General features: G+C 38.5%; 1 long non-coding RNA gene across 1 annotated transcript in view; it reads left to right on the top strand.

Moving 5' to 3' along the window:
* LOC125965689 (uncharacterized) overlaps window positions 1-26342 on the top strand; it is a 388818-nt gene that overhangs the window by 176022 nt on the left and 186454 nt on the right. The window contains exon 2 of the long non-coding RNA XR_007479921.1: window positions 19889-19948. This is a non-coding gene — a long non-coding RNA (uncharacterized LOC125965689). The remainder of the gene's footprint in view (window positions 1-19888; window positions 19949-26342) is intronic.

The following is a 26342-nucleotide window of genomic DNA, read 5'->3' as shown; positions in this document are numbered from 1 at the left end:
ACTTCCCCCTGGATTTTAGAACCATTCATTGCAACTAGATGGTAATATGGATATCTCAAAATTGTGTTCAAAATGGAATCTCTCACCTTCCCTCAAGACTTCTTTTTCCTTCTGTGCTCTGTACTTCCACAAATATTAATGGCACCTACACCATTGCTCAAGCCACAAACATCCTAACGGTGACCCTGAGCAAATTTCTCCTCTGTTAATTGCTACTGAAATAGTCTAAACTCTGTAAAACAGTCAAAGCCCTCCGAGGTCCTGAATGAGCTAGAGCTTATGTCACTAGCTTTATTTCTCTCGACTGTGTCCGTACACCTGCCTCGCAACACACTGTATGCTAGGAGACGTGATCGTAACAAATGCTTACTCACATTTAAGGTGCTATGTGGGCTGCTCCCTCAGATTGTAACACTCTTCTCCCACTCCCATCTTATTCAGTGTGCCCCGCCAGCCCTGCCCCAGACCCGCCTGAGAGCAGCCTCACACAAGCCTCTCCCTGATCATTTCCCATCCTTTTTTGAGACTCATTTCCTCTGGGAAATGAGCTGTGTCTCCTGACTTCCCTGACTTGCCAAAACATAGTTCCGATTCAGATGCCTGGAGCACAGTCCTAAGAATGTGTATTTTTTTTTTTAACATCTTTATTAGAGTATAATTGCCTTACAATGGTGTGTTACTTTCTGCTTTATAACAAAGTGAATCAGCTATACATATACATATATCCCCATATCTCCTCCCCCTTGCATCTGCCTCCCACCCTCCCTATCCCACCCCTCTAGGTGGTCACAAAGCACTGAGCTGACCTCCCTGTGCTATGCGGCTGCTTCCCATTATCTATCTATTTTGGTAGTATATATAAGTCCACGCCACTTTCTCACTTCGTCCCAACTTACCCTTCCCCCTCCCCGTGTCCTCAAGTCCATTCTCTACGTCTGCGTCTTTATTCCTCTCCTGCTCCACATTCTTCACAACCTTTTTTTTTTAGATTCCATATATATGTATTAGCATATGGTATTTGTATTTCTCTTTCTGACTTACTTCACTCTGTATGACAGACTCTCGGTCCATCCACCTCACTATGAATAACTCAATATCGTTCCTTTTTATGGCTGAGTAATATTCCATTGTATATATGTGCCACATCTTCTTTATCCATTCATCTGTCGATGGACACTTAGGATGCTTCCATGTCCTGGCTATTGTAAATAGTGCTGCAGTCAACATTTTGGTACATGACTCTTTTTGAATTATGGTTTTCTCAGGGTATATGCCCAGTAGTGGGATTGCTGGGTTGTAAGGTAGTTCTATTTTTAGTTTTTTAAGGAACCTCCATACCGTTCTCCATAGTGACTGTATCAATTTACATTCCCACCAGAAGTGCAAGAGGGTTCTCTTTTCACCACACCCTCTCCAGCATTTATTGTTTGTAGATTTTTTGATGATGGCCATTCTGACCCCTCTGAGATGATAACTCATTATAGTTTGGATTTGCATTTCTCTAGTGATTAGTGATGTTGAGCATCCTTTTATGTGTTTGATGGCAATCTGTATATCTTCTTTGGAGAAATGTCTACTTAGGTCTTCTGCCCATTTTTGGATTGGGTTGTTTGTTTTTTTGATATTGAGCTGCATGAGCTGCTTGTATATTGTGTAGATTAATCCTATGTCAGTTGCTTCATCTGGAAATATTTTCTCTCATTCTGAGGGTTGTCTTTTCATCTTGTTTATGATTTCATTTGATGTGCAAAAGTTTTAAGTTTCATTAGGTCCCATTTGTTTATTTTTGTTTTTATTTCCATTTCTCTAGGAGGTGGGTCAAAAAGGATCTTGCTGTGATTTATGTCATAGAGTGTTCTTTCTATGTTTTCCTCTAAGAGTTTTATAGTGTCTGGCCTTACATTTAGGTCTTTAATCCATTTTGAGTTTATTTATGTGTAGGGTGTTATGGAGTGTCCTAATTTCATTGTTTTACATGTAGCTGTCCAGTTTTCCCAGCACCACTTACTGAAGAGGCCATCTTTTCTGCATTGAATATTCTTGCCTCCTTTATCAAAAATAAGGTGACCATATGTGTGTGGTTTTCTCTCTGGGCTTTCTATCCTGTTCCATTGATCTATATGTTTGTTTTTGTGCCAGTACCATACTCTCTTGATTACTCTAACCTTGTAGTATAGTCTGAAGTCCAAGAGCCTGATTCCTCCAGCTCCGTTTTTCTTTCTCAAGATTGTTTTGGCTATTTGGGGTCTTTTGTGTTTCCATACAAATTGGGAAATTTTTTGTTCTAGTTCTGTGAAAAATGCCAGTGGTAGTTTGATAGGCATGGCATTGAATCTGTAGATTGCTTTGGGTAGTATAGTCACTTTCACAATGTTGATTCTTCCAATCCAAGAGCATGATATATCTCTCCACCTGTTTGTATCATCTTTAATTTCTTTCATCAGTGTCTTATAGTTTTCTACATACAGGTCTTTTGTCTCCTTAGGTACGTTTATTCCTAGGTATTTTATTCATTTTGTTGCAGTGGTAAATGGGAGTGTTTCCTTAATTTCTCTTTCAGATTTTTCATCAACAGTGTATAGGAATTCAGTAGATTTCTGTGCATTAATTTTGTATCCTGCTACTTTACCAAATTCATTGATTAGCTCTAGTAGTTTTCTGGTAGCATCTTTAGGATTCACTATATATTGTATCATGTCATCTGTAAACAGTGACAGTTTTACTTCTTTTCCAAATTAGATTCCTTTTATTCCTTTTTCTTTGATTGCTATGGCTGAAACTTACAAAACTATGTTGAATAATAGTGGTGAGAGTGAGCAACCTTGTCTTAGTGGAAATGGTTTCAGTTGTTCACCATTGAGAGTGTTGTTGGCTGTGGGTTTGTCATATATGGCCTTTATTATGTTGAAGTAAGTTCCCTCTATGCCTGCTTTGTGGAGGGTTTTAATCATAAATGGGTGTTGAATTTTGTTGAAAGCTTTCTTTGCATGTATTGAGATGATCTTATGGTTTTTCCCTTTCAATTTATTAATATGTTGTATCACATTGATTGATTTGCATATATTGAAGAATCCTTGCATTCCTGGGATAAACCCCACTTGGTGGGGTGGTGATCACCCCCACATGATCCTTTTAATGTGCTGTTGGATTCTGTTTGCTAGTATTTTGTTGAGGATTTTTGCATCTATGTTCATCAGAGATATTGGCCTGTAGTTTTCTTTCTTTGTGACATCTTTGCCTGGTTTTGGTATCAGGGTGATGATGGCCTCGTAGAATGAGTTTGGGAGTGTTCCTCCTTCTGCTATATTTTGGAAGAGTTTGAGAAGGATAGGTGTTAGCTCTTCTCTAAATGTTTGATAGAATTCACCTGTGAAGCCATCTGGTCCTGAGCTTTTGTTTGTTGGAAGATTTTTAATCACAGTTTCAATTTCAGTGCTTGTGATTGCTCTGTTTATATTTTCTATTTCTTTCTGGTTCTGTCTCAGAAGGTTTTGGTTTTCTAAGAAGTTATCCATTTCTTCCAGGTTTTCCATTTTATTGGCATATAGTTGATTGTAGTAATCTCTCATGATCCTCTGTATTTCTGCAGTGTCTGTTGTTACTTCTCCTTTTTCATTTCTAATTCTGCTGATTTGAGTCTTCTCTCTTTTTTTCTTGATGAGTCTGCCTAATGGTTAATCAGTTTTGTTTATCTTCTCAAAGAACCAGCTTTTAGTTTTATTGATCTTTGCTATTGTTTCCTTCATTCCTTTTTCATTTATTTCTGGTCTTTTTATTTATTTCTCATAAAGAAATATTTATGATTTCTTTCCTTCTGCTAACTTTAGGGTTTTTTGTTCTTTCTCTAATTGCTTTAGGTGTAAGGTTAGGTTATTTAGCTGAGATTTTTCGTGTTTCTGGAGGTGGGATTGTATTGCTATAAACTTCCCTCCTTGAACTGCTTTTGCTGTTTCCCATAGGTTTTGGGTGGTCGTGTTTTCATTGTCATTTGTTTCTAGGTAGTTTTTTATTATTATTATTTTTGCGGTGCGTGGGCCTCTCACTGTTGTGGCCTCTCCCGTTGTGGAGCACAGGCTCCGGACACGCAGGCTCAGCGGCCATGGCTCACAGGCCCAGTTGTTCCGCGGCATGTGGGATCTTCCCGGACTGGGGCACGAACCTGTGTCCCCTGCATCGGCAGGCGGACTCTCAACCACTGCGCCACCTGGGAAGCCCTCTAGGTATTTTTTGATTTCCTCTTTGATTTCTTCAGTGATCTCTTGGTTATTTAATATTGTGTTCTTTAGCCCCCGTGTGTTCGTATTTTTTGCGGTATTTTTCATGTAACTGATACTTAGTCTCATAGTGTTGTAGTCAGAAAAGATACTTGATATGACTTCAATTTTTTAAAATTTACCAAGGCTTGATTTGTGACCCAAGATATGATCTATCCTGGAGAATGTTCCATGAGCACTTGAGAAGAAAGGGTATTCTGTTGTTTTGGGATGGAATGTCCTATAAATATCAATTAAGTTCATCTTTTTTATTTTTTTTTATTTTTTATTTTTTTGTGGTACGCGGGCCTCTCACTGCTGTGGCCTCTCCCGTTGTGGAGCACAGGCTCCGGACACGCAGGCTCAGCGGCCATGGCTCTCGGGCCCAGCCGCTCCGCGGCATGTGGGATCTTCCTGGACCAGGGCACGAACCCGTGTCCCCTGCATCGGCAGGCAGACTCTCAACCACTGTGCCACTAGGGAAGCCCTCCATCTTTTTTAATGTATCATTTAAAGCTTGTGTTTCCTTTTTTATTTTCATTTTGGATGATCTGTCCATTGGTGAAAGTGAGGTGTTAAAGTCCCCTACTATGATTGTGTTATTGTCGATTTCCCCTTTTATGGCTGTTAGCATTTGCCTTATGTACTGGCGTACTCCTATGTTGGGTGCATAAATATTTACAATTGTTATATCTTCCTCTTGGATTGATCCCTTGATCATTATATAGTGTCCTTCTTTGTCTCTTGTAATAGTCTTTATTTTAAAGTCTATTTTGTCTGGTATGAGAATTGCTACTCCAGCTTTCTTTTGATTTCCATTTGCGTGGAATATCGTTTTCCATCCCCTCACTTTCAGTCTGTATGTGTCCCTAGGTCTGAAGTGGGTCTCTTGTAGACAGCATATATGGATCTTGTTTTTGTATCCATTCAGCCACTCTATGTCTTTTGGTGGGAGCATTTAATCCATTTATATTTAAGGTAATTAGCGATATGTATGTTCCTATTACCATTTTCTGAATTGTTTTGGGTTTATTATTGTAGGTCTTTACTTTCCCTTGTGTTTCCTGCCTAGAGAAGTTCCTTTAGCATTTGTTGTAAAGCTGGTTTGGTGGTGCTGAATTCTCTTAGCTGTTGCTTGTCTGTAAAGATTTTAGTTTCTCCTTCGAATCTGAATGAGATCCTTGCTGGGTAGAGTAATCTTGGTTGTAGATTTTTCCCTTTTGTCACTTTAAATATGTCCTGCCACTCCCTTCTGGCTTGCAGAGTTTCTGCTGAAAGATCAGCTGTTAACCTTATGGGGATTCCCTTGTATGTTATTTGTTTTTTTTTCCCTTGCTGCAATTAATATTTTTTCTTTGTGTTTAATTTTTGATAGTTTGATTAATATGTGTCTTGGGTTGTTTCTCCTCGGATTTATCCTGTATGGGACTCTCTGTGCTTCCTGGACTTGATTGACTATTTCCTTTCCCATATTAGGGAAGTTTTCACTTATAATCTCTTCAAATATTTTCTCAGTCCATTTCTTTTTCTCTTTTTCTTATGGGACCCCTATAATTCAAATGTTGTTGTGTTTAATGTTGTCCCAGAGGTCTCTGGGACTGTCCTCAATTCTTTTCATTCTTTTTTCTTTATTTTGCTCTGCATTAGTTATTTCCACTATTTTATCTTCCAGGTCACTTATCCGTTCTTCTGCCTCAGTTATTCTGCTATTGATTTCTTCTAGAGAATTTTTAATCTCATTTATTGTATTGTTTATCACTGTTTGTTTGCTCTTTAGTTCTTCTAGGTCCTTGTTAAATGTTTCTTGCATTCTCTCCATTCTATTGCCAAGATTTTGGATCCTCTTTACTATCATTACTCTGAATTCTCTTTCAGGTAGACTGCCTATTTCCTCTTCATTTGTTTGGTCTGGTGGGTTTTTACCTTGCTCCTTCATCTGCTGTGTGTTTCTTTGTCTTCTCATTTAGCTTAACTTACTGTGTTTGGGGTCTCCTTTTCACAGGCTGCAGGTTCGTAGTTCCCGTTGTTTTTGGTGTCTGTCCCCAGTGGCTAAGGTTGGTTCAGTGGGTCGTTTAGGCTTCCTGGTGGAGGGGACTGGTGCTTGTGTTCTGGTATTTGAGGCTGGATCTTGTCTTTCTGGTGGGCAGGACTGCATCCAGTGGTGTGTTTTGGGATGTCTGTGACCTTAATATGATTTTAGGTAGCTTCTCTGCTAATGGGTGTGGTTGTGTGCCTATCTTGCTAGTTGTTTGGCATAGGGTGTCCAGCACTGTAGCTTCCTGGTCGTTGAGTGGAGCTGAGTCTTAGCATTGAGATGGAGATCTCTGGGAGAGCTTTCGCTCTTTGATATTATATGGAGCCAGGAGATCTCTGGTGGATCAATGTCCTGAGCTCCGCTCTCCCACCTCAGAGGCACAGGCATGTCACCCGGCCGGACAACCAAGACCCTGTCAACCACACGGCTCTCTGGGCTTCTATTACAACAGCAGCAATGTGACTCTGGATGGTGTGGGCCACTTTTTTCGCCAATGCAAATATGTGTATTTTTAAAAAGCCCTCCAGGTGATATTGATGTAGCATGATCATGAATCATCATTTAGTAAATATGAAAACACCGTATTGTAGTTGGCCATTTATTTCTCTGTATTCTTCACTAACCTGTGAGCTCTATGAGGCAGTGGACATATCTATCTTGTTCACTTTCTAAGAAACACACGATCTAACAATAAGAGACACTCAATACTTTTTTGTCAAATAAATGCATAAACTCTGTGACTTTTGGGGGGCTATCCAGGGCTCCATCCTATAATTTTTAGGGTTACTGAGTAGGAGTATCTGGTACGTGAAATGTTGCTATGTCATTTTAATAAGTCATGTCTCACACCAAACTATAATAATATTATTCAAATTTTCCCCATAGCTTTGATGTCATTCCCAGGATTGTTCATAAGATGTATACTAGAGCTTAAATCCGGAAGGCTAATGGTTTCTGATTTCTTTTTTATATAGAAATGAAAAAGTTTGTTAAAAGTCAAAACCATATTAGCTTCTCTGGTAGATTCCTTATCCTTGACCAATATTTACTAAGAGCCTCTTTTGAGAATAACACTGTAGGATATGTGTTAAGAATAAATTGTTAGGTATAAATGCCATTACAAAAGTCCAGGTAAATGTCAAGGTAAATGTAAGTAATGGTGAAATAGACAGAAGTTTACATACATATGTACACACACACACACACACACACACACACACACACACAACACACACTTTAAACTGGGGTAATATTTTTACCTGTGAATGTTAACATTTTTCCAAGTGTTATACTGAAACTAATTTGAAGGTTTATCAGTTGAAATAGAAATGAAACGTTTTTCCCCTTGAGGACAATTCTTTCTTTGGAGCCTGTTGTGCTTGACTTGCAAATTACCGCTAATCATCACAGGCAGCTTGTTTTGTCATTCCCCTTCCCTTCTTGCCCCCATACAGATAATAAAAAGTCTTAAACTATGTTTGAAAAATCAATCCTGGTCTTTATGTCTTTAAAATGACATAATTAAATACGATTATCTTGAGGTGTTTATAATACTTAGAGAACTAGGTAAAATAAAAAGAATTGCTCAGGTAACTTACCTGACTTTCCACTTTGGTACTGTCAGAATGAAATCTATGTGTTGGTAACTCTGTCTTTAAATTATATAGGATAGTCAATTTCTTAATGAAAACTCAGTTTGTATCTGATTAATAATGTAATGTATAATGATAGCACATTTTGATAATTTAGAAAAGTATAAAAAACAACCCATACTGCCATATATGGAGATGACTAATATCTCATGGTTAATATCTCGTGCCTAAACTTCTTTTACAAGGATAGAAAATAGATTTCTCCTTCAGTGGGGTCCTCTGTCAGTTCCTTGTAACTGGTGAAAGCTGCCTGGATTACTGTTTTGAGAAAGGCAGAAGCTGCTTCTGAGCCCAAATGGAAAAATAATAGTGAACGATTAGTAAAGACTAACATGGGCATTGGGGAGTGGGGAGTGTGGAGACTATGCCATGCACTTGCTATCCTTAATTTTGAATAAAATACCCGTGTGGACAAGGATGTGTGAAATTTATTTTTTAGTATGGATAAGGCTAATTTTTGAGGACGTTAGATAGTGAATTTGTGCGAAAAGCTTTTAAACTCTCCTGCTCAGTTGTGTACATCCTATAATGTCATTCCTTATATGTGGAGAATTAAACACTTTTTATCAGATATATAGCATGAACATTTATGCATTTCATTTAGTATACCTTTTGCCATGGACGTGGCCCTTTCTATTAGTGCCTTCTTTCTTTAAAAATATACATTTCCGCTATAAGCTAAACATATAGGGTTCACCTCTTAATTATCACCTTTTAAAATGTGTTTACCATTATTTGCTTACCATTTTTCCCAGAGAAGAACAAAATGAAGGGTTGGATGGAGGAAGGAATAAAAGGAAGAAGAAAGAAAGGAAGGAAGGGAGGAAGGAAATGAGACAGTTAAGGAGGAAGAGAGAAGTTGGAAGGGGAGTACACACAGGTTTAAAGAGATTAATTGCAACAGCAAATCCCAAGAGAAGAGAAAAATGAATCCTTAAAGGAAAGTGGAAAAGCCTATACTCTCTCAGACAGTCTTCTCTGAGGATGCTGACTGGACACTCTGCCCTCTGGTAATCGATACAGTCATTTGCAATTAAGCTAAGGGAAAGGCTGATGGGTAACAGGGATCCCCGCCCCCCCACTCCTGTGATCTGAGCTGTGGGAGCAGCAGAGGATGTCTGCAAATGGATAAATGATGTCATGGAGCCGAGGTAGAGATGGGAGCAGGGAGAGAGCGGGAAGGCAGCATGCTCAAGGAACTTCTCTGCTTGCAGCTGGGGACCTGGCGAGCTGAGTTGAAATTAGTCGACCCAGAGGAAAGTCAGACACAGGAGGGAGGAAGTGGCAGGAAGAGAGGAGCTGTGGGAACTGAACTGCAGGAGGTTCTCCGTGTCCCACAATCACAGAGCCAAGGAAGAGGGATGTGGGGCCGGCCGTCCCTCACTAATGCTTCAGGGGACAACTGAGAACCCTTCAGCCAGACTAACCATTTGTTGATGGAAATATTAGGAAAAAAGGTAGAAAAGCATTTGTGCTGGATGTTTGTACTTTGGCTAATATGCCAGAAGGGAAATTGTGTTCAAAACCTGTGGCTTCATTAATGGACCATGCAAACAGCCATGTGGGGACCCAGCCCTGTCCTCCAGCAGGCTGGCAGCAGCCCCCCAGGCCACATTCAACTGTGCAGGAAACTCATTCTGCCCTCCAGTGGGCCTGCGGCCACTACACAAGGCATGGCCTCACAGCCAATCAGTCCAGGGAGCCAGCCCTGCCTACCAGCGCACCCTCAGTAGTTGGCCCTGCCAGGCCACATAGGGGGCACCCCTAGAGCATATAGCTCTGATGAACAGAGGGAGCATGTTGCTGGGCCCCATAGGATGTCTTCTACACAAGGCCACTTCCCCAAGATTGGGAAACCAACCTACCTCACACAAGAAAGAAACACAGAGAAGTGGGCAAAATGAGGAGACAGAGGAGTGTGTTCCAAACGAAGGAACAAGACATAATGTCAGAAAAAGAACTAAATGAAGTGGAGATAAGTAATCTACCCAAGAAAGAGTTCAATGCAATAATTATAAAGATGTTCACTGAACTCGGTAGAAGAATGGATGAACACAGTGTGAATTTCAATAAAAAGAAGACATAAAGAAGAACTATAAAGAAGAATGAAGCAAAGCTGGAGAACACAACAACTGAAATAAAAAATACACTAGAAGGAATCAACAGTGGAATAGATGATACAGAGGAACAGATCAGCGATCTGGAAGATAGAGAAGTAGAAATCACCCAGTTGAACACAGAAAAGGAAAAAATAAAATCAAAAATGAGGACAGTTGAAGAGACCTCTGGAACCACGTCAAGCATACTAATATTCTCACTATGGGGTCCCAGAAGGAGGAGAGAGAGAAAAAGGGACAGAGAATTTATTTGAAGAAATAATAGCTGACTACTTTCTTAACCTGGGGAAGGAAACAGGCATCCAGGTCCAGGAAGTACAGAGAATCCCAAACAGGATGAACCCAAGTGGCCCACATCAAGACATTATAATTAAAGTGGCAAAAATTAGGGATAAAAGGAGAATCTCAAAATTAGTAAGAGAAAAGCAATTAGTGGCAAAAAAAAAAATGAACTCTCTTTCATAAGACCATGAGCTAACTTTTCAGCAAAAACTGCAGGCCAGCAGGGAGTGGCACCATATATTCAAAGTGATGAAAGGAAAAAACCTACAACCAAGAATACTTGGGCTTTATTTAGGCACAGATACCCAGCAAGCTTATCATTCATGTTTGAAGGAGAGAAGAAGAGTTTTATAGACAAGCAAAAGCTCAAAGAGTTCAGCACCACCAAACCAGCTTTACAAGAAATGTTAAAGGGATATTTCTAAGCAAAAAGAAAAGACCACAACTAGAAATATAAAAATTATGAAAGGAAAAATCTCACTGGTAAAGGCAAACATACAGTAAAGGTAGTAGATCCATCACTTACAGAGCTGGTAGGAAAATTACAAGACAAAATAGAACAATTATCTCTATCTATAATAAGTAGTTAAGGGATACACAGAACAAAATGATGTAAAATATGATGTTAAAAACATTAAACCTGGGGTGGGGGGTAAAAATGTAGGGTGGTTAGAATGTGTTTGAACTTAAGAGATCATCAGCTTAAAATAATTATATATATATACACACACACATATATATATCAAAAAAAACTATTACAGATACCCACAAAAAAACAGAAAGAAAGAAAAAAGAAAAAGGAATCCAAACATAACACTAAAGATAGTCATCAAATCACAAGGGACACTATTCCAAAAAACTGAACAGGAAGTAACACTTCTGAATGCAGCAAAACCGAAGATAGTACATCAACTATATCTCAGTAATAAAAAAAAATCCTGTGGCTTCACTGAGGTACTACATGTACTCTACATTCTGCTTTTATAAGGAATAATATTTTCACTGATACACAAGAACCAGTGGCTTCAAGTTAACAAGATAGAGGCTCTTAGAAAGGACTGTGGAGAGAAGACCACTGCTGTAGCCTGTGGAGCTAACCTCCTCATCAACCTCATGGAAGTGGTCTATCTCAGGCACTTCAGAAGGATTTGGCTGAGAAGCTGATACCTAACTTCAGTGGAGCCGGTTGGGATTGAGAAAGTTGCCTCTAAGATAGAGGTTGCTATAACAAAATATCACAGACTCGGTAGCGTGTGCACAACAGAATTTATTTCTCATGGTTCTCAGATGGATGTCCAATATCAGAATGCCAGTATGATGCGGTGAGGACCTTTTGTGGGGTGGTAGATTTCTCCTTGTATCCTCACAGGTGGAAGAGGCTAGGGGTCACTCTGGAGAAAGGGAGACCCTACTTCCATTCATGAGGGTCCACCTTCATGACTTAAGCATTTCCCAAAGCCTCCAAGTACCCATACTATCACCTTTGGGGGTTAGGATTTCAACATATCAATTTTAGGGGGGCACAAACTTTCAGACCATAGAGCTCCCAAAGAGAATACTTTGAGACAGCAATGACTACAGTGTTTGCTGAATTTTCATAAATTCCTCTTTATTCTGACTTCTCGTATCTTTGGATAGCAAATAATGAAAATAGAAAGTATGTATTAACCCGTTTGAATGGCAACAGCATGAATAAGGGGGAAATACCTCAGGATGATATGAGCTTTTTAATAGTTTCTCTGATTTTACTAACTCTAATTCATATAGTTGTTATAATGATTAAAGGGTACAGTATATATAAGTTCTCTAGTACACAGAGGACTTAAAATAAATGTTAGCTCTCATCTTCTGTTTACTTTAAAAGTTTACCCTTAGTTTATTGGCTAATGCTTGCTAAAACAAATTTTCACCAGTTCACTATTTTCAGAATCATATAAAACTGTTTTTTGCAATTAATTCCAATGAAATATATTAGATTGATTATATTGTATCCTTGATCTTCTATAGTAAAATAATATTGATAATATATACCATAGAAAATTTAATCCCCATATAATATTTTTGAAATCGAATTTTGTAAGTAAAGCCTGGTATAGCAAGGCAGGAAAGAGATGGTGCGCTCAAACAAGAAGAAATTAATGTAGGGACTTTTCATGGAGGTATTTGAAGGTTAAGAGAACTAGGGAGACTGGAAGGTGTCCGAGAGGGCAACCAGATGGAACTGTGGCCTTCTGTGGAGAAATACAGCCCCTGCCATCCGGTAGCTGAGCCCGGGAAGAACTTGGGACATATATACCCTGACCTCATTCTGCTCCTGCCCTCTGTTCTACCAGAGCCTTCCATCAGCTGAATTCAATGAGAAACCAGAGTGAATCTGGGAAAGGAAGCAAAGATTACCCAGGACAGTTGTGTATGCGTGTGTATATACACATATATAAAATCAAAAGAGGCTCAATCCTGTACCTTTACCAAGAGTTCCCCAGCCTTCCCAGCATAGGCTTATATGCTATAACCTGATTATTTGGGCTTGGAAGATAAATAACTTAGGTAGTCAACTATATTGGGGCAGAAGGTCAGAGCAGGGATTCATCATACAATTTTCAAGTTCTTGGTGTACACCGATAGTGTTACCCGAAAACTGGGTTCGCCTCTTGGCTGGCAAACCAAAACACAAACACGCCAAAGATCAGAAGGAAGAATTTATTACTACTTGCAGCAAATAAGAACACTGAAGATCTTTCCCAAAACAGTGTCCCCCCGAACAGGAAAATTGGGGAAGTTTTAACCTAAAGGTACATGCATATTCATGAAGCAGCTTGAGTGGTTGATAGAGTCCAACCTTTAGTTGATTGAAGTTACAAGGGTCAGAAAAGGTCACCATCATCACCACTTAGGTTCCTGTAGATCTGGAGGTTGAGCACTTCAGGCTAATCTTCACTATTGAAACAGAACTGGGAGTCTTTACAACTGATACATTACCTTTGCTATCGTTACTTCTCTTGCCTGATAACAAGCAATGTTCTGCACTCTTTTGTTCCCTTAAGATCATTAATTACCAAGACCTGTTTAAGGGCAACCATTGTGGCCAGGCTTAGATCACAGAATGACTTAGGCCAAAAATGGCTTCTCTTCTGTCAAGAAAGCCATTCCTGGTTCTCTTTCTCCAGGGACCCCGTACCTTATCAGGTTACAATAGGATAGCTGGGAAATGATTTAACTAACTTAAAATTCAGTCTCTGCTCTTTGGAGGAGAAGAAAGATGGCTCCAAACTGAGATCAGATGTGAGTGGGTTAAAATTTCCATCTGCTTCTTGAGAAGGGCTGAAATCAATTCCCCAATGAACAGACCATCTATTATTTCCCTCACTTAACCTAGTACTCATGGCACGAGAATTATCACCACTGGGACTCTAGTTTGCCCTTTTGACTAATAACTTTCTTGGGAGGGATCTGTTTTGCAATGAGAGGAGCACTGGCTGTTCTATCGGTTGAAAGCTTTCAGATGTTAATGAAATTGGATGCATCCCTGACCCATTTCCTAGTCCCTGGTGTTTCACCTGAGGGTGACCTCAAGAGATAGCCAACTGGGAGATAGTGTTCTGACATGCTTCTAACATTTGTTTTACAGGGGAAACTAAGCAACTTTTGACTTCATGTCTCACGAAGATGATAAGCCACATTTCATATTTTCAAATGAATTGAGAGCAAATACAAAACCTGTAATTAGTGAGCTGACAACCTAGTCAGTGCTTTTGATTTGCAGGGATCGGGGTTAACAGAGAAAACCATCTCTGAGTTTGGGGAGGACTAGAGATGGTTATCTTCACCAAACCTAGAAATCATACCCAAGTAGTTCCTTCGCTCCCTCAGCTAGAGGTATGCAGAGCTTTGAGGGAGGCAAAGCATAAACGTGGTTACAAATTCTGGCAACCTAAGGAATTTTTTATATTGTATATTGACAATACTAAGTCATATGTTATTACTTTATAATTTTCTCTTTAGACAACCTTGAGATAAGACTGTCCTTTATTTCTGACCTTCCTTAGATTTCTATGAATGTGATGGTAGTACTGTCAACCATAAAATTCCTAGAAATCAACAGCCTGAAAAATGTAAAGGAGAGGGCACTGAGCTGGGTGTTACTATAAAACATTTTAGAGAATGTTTTGTCCATTGGAAAGTAAGTCTGTCAGTGCTTAAAAGGTATTTCATTTCCAAATTGTCTAAATATGGAAGAAGGCTTCCACACAATGTGCCAGAGTAGTCTTTTCAAAGTGTAGGCATTGTGTTTGTTTTGCTTAAAGCCCTACAAATGTGTTCTCATTTTCGTTAAAATAAAACCCAAGCCACTCATCATGGTTTTGAAGGCCCAACATGTTCTGGTTTCCATCTTCCTTTTCCATCTCATTTACTACCGTTTCTTTGCACTGTACTCTAGCCATACTGAGCCCCTTGTTGGCCCTTGAATATGCCAACCTTGTTCTTGCCCTCAGGGTCTCCTCTCCTGGATGACTCTTCTCTCAGCTTTCATTAGACCCCCTCTATTTGATCTTTCCGTTGCGTGTGCACACATGACCTCCGTGGAGAGGCAGTCCCTGAAGACTTTTTTGAAACCAGTGCCTCATCCCAGCCAGCCTTTATCTCTAATCTCGATTTGTGTTTTCTTCAGAGCATGTCCATTAAAGGAAATATTCTTACTTGTTTATCTATAGACAGACCTCGGAGATGTTGCATGTTCAGTTCCAGACCACCGCAATAAAGTGAATATCGCAATAAAGCCAGTCACATGAATATTTTGGTTTCCCAGTGTGTATAAAAGTTATGTATACTATACTGTAGTCTGTTAAGTGTGCAATAGCATTATGTCTAAAAAAATGTGCATACCTTAATTAAAAAATACTTTATTGCTAAAAAATGCTAACTATCATCTAAGCCTTCAGCCAGCAGTAGTAGCAACATCAAAGGTCACTGATCACAGATCACCATAGCAAATATAATAATAACAAAAAAGTGTGAAATATTGCGAATTACCAAAATGTGACACAGAGACATGAAGTGAGCAAATGCTGTTGGAAAAATGGCACCGATAGACTTGTTGAGGCAGGGTTGTCACGAACATTCAATTTGTCAAAAAAGCGGTATCTGCGAAGTGCAATAAAGTGAAGCATGATAAAACGAGGTCTGCCTGTAGGTACATATGGTTTGTCTGTCTTCTTTGTGGAATGTAATCACTTTGAGGGCAAAGACTTGTCTGAAGACCACTTTATCTCTAGCACATAAGGCTATGATTGGCCAAAAATAGCTATTTCACAATAAATAGCTCTTGAGTGAATGAGTGCTTACATCTCTGGATTGAAGCCCTGTATCCTAATTCCTCTTCTGATTTTATCTTTAACCTCAAAGCAGACATGACTTGGATTAAGTTTTAACGTCTATAAACTTTAGATTACCACTAATAACTTTCTCTGAGGGTCACATTATCCCTAAGTGGCTTGAAATTCTTCCATGAGAGCTGCTTTATGTGTCAGAATTATATCTGCAGCCATATGAGAGCTGGGAGATGAGGTTGATGAAGTATTTGGGTGTTTGAGCAGCAAACTTTAACCAGTGTCATTGAATATAACTAAATGCCTCTTGAATTATATTTGCCCTTCATACTTAGCATGGTCAAGGTTCTGTGCATTGTGCAGTAAAAGGACATTTATTAGTCCATATTTATTGTTCTTGTGTTTGCATAATATTGCTTTCCAAGGGCGTTTGTTTTCATGGAGTAAATATGTCCATCCTATTGTAACAGCTATATTTACTAATTTAAACTGATGAAGTGACCATTTGTTTTCCCACCTCTTTTTTTGTTTGTTTTAATTAAAATGTTTTTAATTTTAAAAAGATGTTGTATTATTATTTTGCCACTAACATTTTGGAAAGAATGTATATCTTTCAGTAGGTTTTTTTTTTAACCACCTAACTCTTATGTGCCTGGGTAATGTGAGTTAATCCCTGAGCGATGAATCACTGTTTCTGATGTGGACAGAATTGCATGGGTTTTGTTTGTTTACTATGGCATTCCAGTGCTGCCTTATGAGGGATCAGAGTAGGCAGCCAGTCAACTTTTACAAAATGAGCACCCCTATGTAACTACCACTCAGATCTAGAGCCTCCTTCAGTCATTTATCTCCAAAGGTAATCACGGAATAATTTTGTCTGTTCTCTAACTTCATATAAGTTGAATAATATGGTATTAAACCTTTATGATTGTTCTTTCACTCAACATTTATCCATCTTTTCTGCATTTAGCAATATTTGTCCTTTTACCTTGTTATATAGTATTCCACTATCCATTATCACAGTTGTTCTTTATCCATTCTATTATCGATGGATATTGTTTTTACTCCCAGTTTTTAGCTTTTACAGATAGTATGATATGAAATTTTTTATATGTCTGAGTCCATATATGTGCCTTTCTGTTGGGCATACCCACAACTGGCCTTATTGGATGTCTGTGTGTCCAGATTCATTAGATATGACCAAGCAGTTTTCAAAAGTAATTGCATCGAGCTGTCCTCCTACCATCAGTGTGTGAGTCTAATTTGCTCTCAGTTCTTTTAGCTTTAGCCATTTTTGTAGATTTTTAGTAGTTATCATATTTTGAACCTGCTTGTCTTTAGTGACAAATGATGTTGAGCACCTTTTGATATATTTTTGACCATTTTGGAAATTAGAAATTAATTATATTTGTTGACTGTTTCTGCAAATTAGGGAAAAGCCTCCATTTTTCAAAACCCTTCAAAGCCATCTGCTGAGAAAACTGCCACAATAACCTTACACATCTAGAATGACTTGAAGGTGCATGGCAACACCTGGAGTTGTTCAATGCATAACTTGATACTTAGGGTGAACAATAGCCCCTAATGGACAACACTACAGACATCAAAGGTAGGCTAAATATTTACCTCAGAAATTTACATTGGCCAAAGTGAACAGGACCCTGATCTTTTATAAGATTCTCAGGGAACGTAAGATTTTAAAGTGGAGCAGATACTGAAGAGAGGAAATGATAACTCTGGCATTGTGTGCTGTTAGTAGAGCTTCGCATGAAAGGAAGGATGTGGCTTAGAGAGCATGAACCATGGGTCATTTTCAAAATATTTCATCACCTGTCTGGGGTAGGCACTGATCTATCATATGGATGCCAACCATAATAGGCTTACAGTGTAAGGGATGCATGCCAATGTGCATTAGTCCTGGGTACAGTAATGCTAGGGACCGTCATGGACTCAGAAGGTATTTGAGAAAACAGGGATACATACAAAAGAGGAAATAGGCTACAAGTAAACACTTTTCTTCACAGTTTTGCTTAGACCTGGGCTCTAAGTTCAGTATTGAGAAATATAAATTCTCTTATTAACCAGTATCACTAATACATTGTGTGATGCCATGTAAATCGATAGCAAATTTGCTCTATCTTTAAATTTAGGAAGAATATCTTCCTTATTTGTCCTCATTTGTTTCAGATAATACAGGTTCATATTTGAAAATCAATAAAACCTATTACCAACAGGAGATAATATTGTTGGAAAATTAAATGGGTACTATTAAGTGTTTCAGATTCCTTTTAGATTAAGTGTGATAAGAAATGTGAAACATGTAATGTATAAAAATATTTTCATTAGATGTACGTTTAGATAGATAAAGCACCATTTAAAAGTTGTTCTGGATTCAGAACAGAAGCTATAGTTATATTGATAAAACTTAACCTTACCAATATTAAAAAATCTTCTGTTTGTGGTAAGTCTCATGACATTTAGTTTTTTTAATCAACGTAATATGAATGATAGGCGAAAGATTATAGAGTATAAAATATTTTCATTAGATATACATTTAGATACCAGGAAACTCAATTTAGAAGCAATCTATATTCAGAATATAACCTGTAGTAATATTTATAAATCCTATCAAAATTAAAAAATCTTCTAATTGTTTAGTGACGTCTCGTGACCTTTAGATTACCTATTGCATTCGATTTTATTTTTAGTACTTTCAATTATCTTCCTGATCTCAGATATTTTACAGTGAATTAATTCTTATGTGGAAGAGTTTCATCTTCGTTGTGGGGTATGAATCATTATTACTTTCATCTTATGCACAGCATTTCCCCATAGTCATTTGGGTAGTAATGAACTATTTAAGCATTTCTGAATATAGAGAGTAGGCACGAATTTGATGGTCATTTATTTGGAGTGAGGGAAATGATCTTATAATGTTAGTGATTATGCTAATTACTTCAAAGGGTGGATTCAGCATGTGAATAGAGAAAATGAAACTACTAATACTGCTAAAACACACAAACGGCATCTGATTTAACCTTATGTAGCATTAGACATAAACATAGGGTATTTTTAGGTTAAAATTTGCTCAACTTTTATATTACCTGTCTTTATTATTTTCTAGGATTCTCTTTGTGTGAATTTTGATATCCATATCTTATATGCAATTTTGTTAGCTCTTCCCTTCAGAACTTAAATAAATCGTTGCCCTTAATAGAGCCTATATGAGGCAGACATTTCAGTCCCTTAGAGAAAACATGAACATCTCTAGGTCAGCTTGCTTTTATAATAGTGTTGGGAAGCCCAAAGGCCGCATATAAATAAGCACATTTAAAAGCCCTTGGCAGAGTGATGCATAATGTGTAGGTCATGACGAAGATACAGTGAACTGAATTTCAGTTCAGCCTGGCTAACAAACTAGGAAACGCACATAGCTAATTTAAACAACGTTTGGTGGAGGAAACAATAACCACTTACTGCTACTCTTCTTAAATTGGATTGTGCATGTTATTTAATTATTAGTACTGTTGCTCTGAATTCATTAAGCAACCACAGTCTTGCTAGGTGTTAGGAAATATAGACAGAGATGCAGTATAGGGCCTGGGGTTGACATTCTACTGAAACTGCCAGGAAAATACACATGTGTCAGTCAAGTGGTCTCAGTGAGAAGAAGGCATTTGGCCTGGAAAGATAAAAGGAGAAAAGGGGGACTCTGCATGGGTAATAATGGGTAAAAGAATATTGGTTTCTTTTTCTCACTATATGTCTCAGCATAGGTATGTATATGGAGTTCCCTTGCTAATTTCAAATAAACTTCCATGTGCCTGTTTTGTTTCCTCCTTAACTACAGAAATATTTTACAGCAAGATATTAGACTGCAGAAAGAAGAAAATATATGTTGTTAATGGGAAAAAGAACACTTGTGATTGACATTCTCCTCTTAATAATTCTTAATGCAAATATTTATTAAAACTCTGTAATACAATCTTAGACAAAACTTCCCTGATTCGATTGGAAATTCATCCAGTATTACAGTTCTGGATTTTAAACAAATGTTGCATAAATGATATTTACTTATTCAAAAATAATCCTTGAATACTAAGTGGCAGAAGCTTAGTTGTCTATCAATTTCCTTTTCCTTTACTTAATAATCAAGTTTCTTAGTTTCACCTGAATGCATTGCCACCCAGATTGGAACTGTGTTTTCTGTCTTCTCTTACAGCTTGGAGTGCCACGTGACTGGATTCTGGCCAGAATCAAGAGACAGGATGCCTCCTTAAAGGTATGGATACTTTCTGTTTCCCTTTTTCACTGTGTGGGAGATATTCTAATATGAAACCACTCACCTCCAGCCAGCATGTCAGAGAGAAACAAACTGCAATATTGTAAAAGCCCTTACAATTTGAGGTCTCTTAATTATGCCAGCTTTGCCTGTTGGTTAAATAATACAGGTATTATAATTAGTGATGCTGAGAACATTTTCATGTACCTGTTGACCATTTGAATATTTTTCTTCAGAAAAATGTCTGTTCAGGATTTTGCCCATTTTTCTTACTATTTTTTTGTTACTGAGCTATATGAGTTCTGTATATATTTTGTTTATTAGCCCCTTAACAGATGTGTGGTTTGCACAAATATTTTCTCCCATCCTGTAGGTTGCCTTTTCAGTTGCTGATGTTTTCTTTTACTGTGCAGAAGCCTTTTGATGTGACTCAGTCTCATTAAAAAAAAAAAAAAAAAAATTGTTGCTTATGCTTTAGGTGTCATATCCAAAAAATCATGCCAAGACCCATGTCAAAAAGCTGTTTCCCTATGCTTTCTCCTAGGAGTTTTATGGTTTCAAGTCTTACATTTAAGGCTTTAAGCCATTCTGAGTTAATTTTTGTGAGTGGTATAAGATAGAGGTGTAGTTTCATTCCTTACATGTGAATATCTAATTTTGTATTTCCATTTTCATTTGTCTCAAAATATTTTTCATTTCCCTGCTATCTTCTGCTTTGATCCACTCATTGTTCAGGAGTGTGATGCTTAATTTCCATATATTTGTGAGTTTTCCAGTTTTCCTCCTATTATTGATTTCTAGTTTCATACAGTTGTGGTAGAAAAGATACTTGGTATGATGTCCATATTCTTAAATTTGCTAAGACTTGTGTTGCAGCCTAACATATGATCTATCCTGGAGAATGTTTCATGTGCATTTGAGGAGTATGTGTATTCTGCTGTTGCTGGATGAAGTGTTCATTATTTATCTGTTGGGTCCATTTGGTTTACAGTATTGTTCAAATCCACTGTTTCCTTATTCTCTTTCTGGATGATTTATCCAATGTTAAGAGTGTAAGGATATTAAAGTACCCAAGCATTATTATACTGCTGTTTATTTCTCCTTTTAGTTTTGTTAGTATTTGCTTTAGATACTTAGGTATTCCACTGCTGGATGCACAAATATTATAATTGTTTATATCTTTTTGATGAACTGACCACCTTATCATTATATACTCACCCTCTTTGTATCTTTTGACCATTTTTAGCTTAAAATCTATTTTGTCTGATATAGATTTAGTTACTCCTGCTTTCTTTTGGTTAACATTTGCTTGAAGTACCATTTTCCATCCCTTTACTCTCAGTCTGTGTGTGTCTTTAAAGCTAAGTATGCATTGTAGGCAGCAGATCATTGGATGTTGTTTTTCTATCCATTCAGCCAACTATGACTTTTGATTAGAGAATTTAATCCATTTACCTTTAGAGTAATTTTTGGTATGTAAAGACTTACTATTGCCATTTTGTTAATTGTTTTCTGAATATTTTATATTTCCAATGTTCCTTTTAGTCTTGTTGTCCTCTTTGTGATATGATGGTATTTTGTAGCAATATTCTTTGACTCTTCCATCATAATCTTTTGTGTAACTACATGTATTTCCTTGTGGTTATAATGAAGCTTACATAAAATATATTTTATTTATAACACCTTATTTTAAGCTGATAACAATTTAACTTTGATAGCATTCCTAAACTTTACACTATTAGCTCTGCACCACTCACATTTTAGGTTATGAATGTTACAACTTAATTTTTTTAATATTGTATATCCAAAACCAAATTATTATAGTTATGATTTATTTTTAATATTTTTGCTTTTTTAACCTTTACATCAGAGTTTTAAGTGAATTACAGACCACCATTACAATATTACAGAATCTGACTTTGACTATGTATTTACTTTTATCAGGGAATTTTATACCTATATGTATGCTTTTTTGGTGTTAATTAGCATACTTTTATTTCTGCATGAAGAACTTCCTTTAGCATTTCTTGTAAAGCAGGTTTATTGCCAAGGAACTCCCTCAGCTTTTATTTGTTCTGGAAAGTCTTTATCTCTCTTTCAGTTGAAGAACATCTTTGCCAAGTATAGTATTCTTGTTATTTGATGAGTTGCTTTTCTGTCACTACTTTCAAAATTCTCTTTGTCTTTTGACAATTTAATTATAATGTGTCTCAGTGTAGCCCTTTTGGGGTTTAACATATTTGGTATCCTTTAGGCCGCATAAATCTGGATGTCCATTTCTCTACCCAGGTTTGGGAAGTTATCAGCCATTATTGCTTTAAATATATTTTCTGTTCCTTCTCTTTTCTTCTTCTGGGATTCCTATAATACATATATTGTTTCCTTTTATGATATCTCATAAGTCCCTTATGCTTTCTTTACTCTTTCATTTTTTAAAAATAATTTTTGCCCCTCTGACCTACCTTGTAGTTCACTGATTCTCTCTTCCAGTTGGTCAAGTCTGCTGTTGAAGCTGTCTATAGAATTTTTCAGTTCAATGATTGTATTCATCAGCTCTAGAATTTCCAGGTTTTTTTTGTTTTTTGTGGTTTTGATGGTTTCTATTTCTTTGTTGAATTTCCCATTTTGTTCATGCATTGTTTTTTTAATTTCATTTAATTGTCTATTTGTGTAATCTTGTAGTTAAGAAGATTATTCTGATTTCTTTTCCAGACAGTTCATAACTTTCTGTTTCTCTAGGGTCAGTTGTTGGAACTTTATTAGTTTCCTTTGGTGGTATCACGTTTACCTTTTTTTATATTCCTTCATTCCTTACGTCACTATCTGCATATTTGTGTAAGTGGTTTCCTCTTCTAGACTTTATAGGTTTTCTTTGGCAGAGACAGTTCTTCACCAGTCAGCTTAGCTTAGGATTCTGGACAGGTCAGCTGATAGAGTCCTTGGAAGGTGGGGCTTACTACTGGGGTCTATTTTGGGGCAAGGCCACTGCCCAAGCTCTGAAATCAGGAGTGGTGGTGCTGCTTGCTGGGAACACTTGAATAGGACTGTTGGCTTGGTTCCCTGCCCAAACATGGCTGTGGGATGGGCTCACAGTTGTGGGAATCCAGTTGCCTGGATTCTCACCAGGCTTCCTAGTCAGGGGGTGGGGTGAATTAGGGGGACCGGGTTCTAAACTCAGCAGTAAGCAGTGCTATGAATTAGTTTCAGTGCCTGGTTGGAGCAGCAGAATGGGCCCCAAGGCTGGCATGGCTAGTTGTTTGGGGACCCAAAGCAGGTAGATATGTGCACTGAGTTCCCTGACCAGATGGGCCAACTGGCTTTGTTCTGCAGACAAGCAGAGTCACTGGCTGGACTCTTGGCTCACCTGCCACTGTAAACAGGGCTGTAGGATGGGCTACATAGCTTTCTGGATGCTCTGGTTAATTTTTCTTGTTGGGTTGATCTTTAATGCTGTATTCAGGGCTACAAATTAGCTTCCTTGTCTGGGTTGGGCCACAGAACAAGCTCCAAGACTGGCAAGGCTTATTATTTGGGGCTAAATCAGACAGGGCTGCACACCAAGCTCCCTGGCCAGACAGGGCTACTAACTTGGCGCTATATATAGCAGAGCTGCTGGCCAGGCGCTCTGCTCAAATGCTGCTAGACTCTCCAGGTGCTCTGGCCAGGTTTCCTGGTCAGGTGGGGCTGGGGTGTCACTCAGTAGTAGGCAGGGCTGTGAATTAGCTTCCCTGCCTGGGCAGGGCAGCAGAACAGTCTTCAAGGCTGGCAAGGCTGATTGGTTGAGGTCCCAATCAGGCAGAACTCTGCACAAAGCTCCCTAGCCAGATTGGTGGTTTGGCCCCACAGAAGGGCAGAGCCATTGGCCAAGCTCTCTGTTTCAACGCTACTGGGCCACACAGCTTCCCAGGTGTTCCAGCCAGGCTTCCTGATTGGGTGGGGCAAAGTGATACCCTCAGCAGTGGGTGGGGCTATGAATTAATTTCCCTGATGGGGGAGGGGGAGGGAAGCAGAACAGGCTCCAATGCTGGTAACGCTCGTTTTTTTGTGGGGATGGGCAGGGCGGGTCCCAACTCAGGCAGAACTACATAGCAAACTTCATGGCCAAATGGGGCTGCCAACATGACTCTGCAGAAGGACAGAGCCACTGGCTACACTTTCTGCTCAGGTGTTGCAGGGCCATGCTTCTCAGGTGCTCTTTCCAGGTTTCCTGGTTGATTACGGTTGAAGGCTGCACTGAACAGTGGACAGGGCTATGAATTCGCTTTCCTGCCTGGGTGACATGGCAGAACAGACAGCAAGACCACTTATTGTTTCAGATCTCAGATCAGGCAGAACTGCATGCTGAGTTACCTGACCAGAGGAGCCACCATTCTGGCTGTACAGATGGCCGGCACTGCTGACTAGGCTCTTTTCTTAAGTGCTCCTGGGCTACACAGCTTCCCAGGTGCTCCAGCAAGGCTTCCTCATCCTACAGGGTTGGGGATTACACTTGGCAGTAGACAGGCCTATGGAATAATGTCCCTGCCCAAGGCTGGAGGGGTGTCAGAACAGGCTCCAAGACCAACAAGACACGCCATTTGGGATCCCAAATTAGGCAGTACCACATACCAAGTTCCCTGGCCAGGTGGGGCTACCATCTTGGCTGTGCAGGTGGGCAAACTGCTGGTTGGGACTTCTACTTGGGTGCTTCTGTGAGTAAGAACTCAGTCTGCCAAGATCTGAGTGCTGGTTGCTACAAGCCCTGCCCCTCTTCTCCATCACAACCTGACCTTGAGAAGTCAAGCCCCATACGATCCCCCTGTAATCCTGTGATATGAGACCTTCTTAATGGGCTTCCCAGGGAGTGACACACAATGCTGGGGGAGCTGGAGGTCCACCTTGGCTTCTGTTTTTCCCACTGGGGAAACTGTGGGCCCAGGGGTTCCCTCTCAGTATGATGCTATGCCAACCTGGGGGAGGGGAGATGCAGTCAGAGTGTAGCCACTCCTTTACCCTTCAAATTCAGTCCTTCTTGGTCCCTGTTATCCAGGAGGATGCTTCAGCATCATCCCTGTGTTCTAGAATTTATGCAATGGTGTCTTGCCTATGAATAGTTGTTAGTGGGTCTTCTTGTGAAGGAAACTGAAGTCAGGAACAACCTATATTGCCATCTTGATGACATCACCAGAACCCTGTTAGTTTCTAATGATGAAATGTAGGATTAAGATTGGTGTTAAAGAGAGAAATTCAAAGACAGTGAATCAAAAGAAAAGAAAAAGTGAAGAGAAAATAATTGCTTTCTTTTAAAGAGTCTATTTAGTAATCTCAGCTATATAGAGTTAAAAGGATATTTTGTAGTGACAAATTTCTTCTTTTTTTATATTCACCTAATAAGGAAGAAAGGTTAGACAGGAGGGCCCAGAATCAGTGACTTACAATTACAGAACTGATATTCTTCAATGATCTCAGCGATATCAGGGAAAGTTTTCTTCCATATTTTTATTTCAGTTTGTAAAAGAGCCATTGTTCAAGAGCCAACTGTATATCCCAAAGCAACGAATAACCTATTGATTTTCCAGTACTTTTATTTATTATTGCTATTTCACCTACAGATAAATGATTCCCATATGGTAGTTTCCAAATAGGCTTACACCCCAGATCTCCTGAGACAACTTTGGAAAATTCTTGATGCTCAGGTCAATTCATGATCACTTAGGAATTTCTGAGAACCATGGTAGATATGATAGCATCACAGAAATAAGCCTTGAGCATTTCTAAATATCATTAGTCATCACAGTGTGTACTTACAAGTTAATTTTATATTATTATCTGAGAAACAGAACTTTTTAAAATAATGGGAAAATACTGTATGTGCACATATAGGCAAACAGTATGTAGAATGGCCTTGAAAATGATTTGTCTATCAGCCTGGAACAGTACTAATGGATCAGATGACTAGGGAAGCATCCCAATTCCAAGGATTTACTAAAGGAAGAATATTAAAAAAATGCATTGATAGTAACTGTTGTGTATTTCAAGTCTATTAAAAATTTTAAGTACATAAAAATGTAGTTATGTTTCAAGTTAAGGGGGACTAGTTCTCAGTATTGAAACATTTAAAATATATCCACCAAGTCCTTGAAAGTATTTGGATATATTTGGACATATTGTCCTTGTGGCAGAATGTGGGTCACAAAAAGTAATAATCTTTCATTTTTAAAATAGAAATATACTGATGCATAAATGTATTGCTTATAATGTATCAGTCTGCAGGGTATTATTTTTCTCATAATAGGAAATGGCAGAAGCAGGTAACTATATTCTTGTGGTGTAAAATGGAACTGAACAATCTTTTGCAATTACAGTGCATAGACTGTACTGGTCCTAGTGCAGGAAGCATAACAATTTGCATATT

The sequence above is a fragment of the Orcinus orca genome, chromosome 10, assembly GCF_937001465.1.
Source record: "Orcinus orca chromosome 10, mOrcOrc1.1, whole genome shotgun sequence".
NCBI lineage: Eukaryota > Metazoa > Chordata > Mammalia > Artiodactyla > Delphinidae > Orcinus > Orcinus orca.
The sequence above is the reverse complement of the archived record's forward strand: the minus strand, read 5'-3'. Positions and strand labels throughout refer to the sequence as shown.